We start from the raw sequence: 2,008 nt of genomic DNA, 5'->3' as shown, positions 1-2,008 counted from the left end.
TTTTTCTTCTTTTTCTTTTTTTCAGAGCTGGGGACCAAACCCAGGGCCTTGTGCTTGCTAGGCAAGCACTCTACCACTGAGCTAAATCCCCAGCCCCAAGTGGTCATTTTCTAATGTCTAAGGTGTGTCTCATGTACAATGGTAAATCTCATCTCATCAAGCAAATAGATATTGGCCAGTGTCTTTGTTAGGGTTTTATTGCTGTGACGAGATACCATAGCCATGGCAACCCTTATAAAGGGAAACGGTTAACTGGGGCTGGCTTACGGTCCAGAGGTTTAGTCCGTTATAGTCATATCGGAAAGGATGGCAGCATGCAGGCAGGCATGGTACTGGAAAGGCTACATCTGGATTGGCAGACAGCAGAAAGAAAAAAATGACAGTGGACCGGGCTTGAGCTTCTGAAACCTCAAAGTCCACTCTGACACACTTCCTCCAACAAGGCCACACCTAAAGCAATACCATACCTCCAATAGTGCCACTCCCTATGGGTCTATGGGGGCCATTCTCATTAATTAATTTATCCACCTCATATCCTGACCACAGCCTCCCCTCTTTTCCCAGTTCCCACCTCGCACAGCCACAGCCATTCCTCCCATGCCCTTCTCCTCTGAGAACAGGGAGGCTCCCTGGGGTACCAACCCACCCAGGCATATCAAGTCACTGAAGATTGGGCACATCCTCTCCCACAGAGTCCAGGGAGCCCAGTAAGGCAGGCAACAGAGTCAGGGGCAGTCCCCTGCCCCTGTTGTTGGAGGACCCACATGAAGATGAAACTGCACTTCTGTTGCTTATGTGCCAGAGGGCCTAGGTCCAGCCCATACATGCCTTGGTTGGTGGCTCAGTCTCTGCGAGCCTATGGGGGCCATTTTTATTTAAAGCACCACAACCAGGTTTTAAAAGAACAATGAAAATGGCCATTTCATCTGACACTGATCACAAAGGACAGAAATGTCACACTTTTATTCACTCTTTGATACGCTGTAAGTCATGGTGCAATGCATGTTGCATAAAAGAGAGCATTCTGTAGTTAGTAAACTTGCACACTACAAGGTTTAGCTGTAAAGTTTTGCAGAATATTTTTTTTTTGGGTTCTTTTTTTTTTCGGAGCTGGGGACCGAACCCAAGTAGAATATTTAGATACACAGCTCTATACGTTAGTCTCTAGTCACAGATCCAGAGGGTGTTAAAATGTACCAAAAGTTACCTTAACATAAAACTACTTGGAGTAGCCCACACCTTTAGTCCCAGCACTTGGGAGGCAGAGACAGGTGAGGCTCCTAGAGTTTCAGGCCAGCCTGACCTACACGGTGAAACTCTATCAAAAAGACAAACAAGGGTGCTGGAGAGATGGCTCAGCCTTTAAGATCACTGACTGCTCTTCCAAGAGGTCCTGAGTTCAAATCCCAGCAAGCACATGGTGGCTCACAACCATCTGTAATGGGCATCTGATGCCCTCTTCTGGTGTGTCTGAAGACAGCTACAGTGTACATTAAATAAATAATTTAAATGCAGATACATTAAATAAATAAATCTTTAAAAAATAAGCAAAAGTTAACATAAACAGTTACTTAAGTGAACCCTTACTCTGTTAAATCTCCCAATTCACCAAAAAGCCTTAAAAAACAGCAGAAGCACAAATAATTTCTTGATTTAAAAAAAGTCTTCGTCCTTGAAGCCAGTTTTTACAAATGTCTCTAAGAGCAGAATATCTTTATTATTTTAGACATGACCTCACTATAAAGCCCTGGCTGGCTGGGAACTCCCTATGCAGACCAGACTGGACTAGACCTCTTGCATGAGTCTCACAGAATGTGAGGAAAAAGAAGGAGATGCAAAAGGAAGATTCCATTAGCATAGAGTTCAAACCAGGCAAAGCTAATTGCTAATCTGTGGTGATGGATGTCAGGATGGTGTCTATTTTGGAGTGGAAAGGGGGTGTTGGCTGGGAAGGGGTAGAAGGAATCTTCTCAGATCTGAAAAATGTTCTGTTTCTTAATCTGGCTGC

Source organism: Rattus rattus, chromosome 17 (assembly GCF_011064425.1).
Source record: "Rattus rattus isolate New Zealand chromosome 17, Rrattus_CSIRO_v1, whole genome shotgun sequence".
Lineage (NCBI taxonomy): Eukaryota > Metazoa > Chordata > Mammalia > Rodentia > Muridae > Rattus > Rattus rattus.
Note: the sequence above shows the minus strand (reverse complement) of the source record.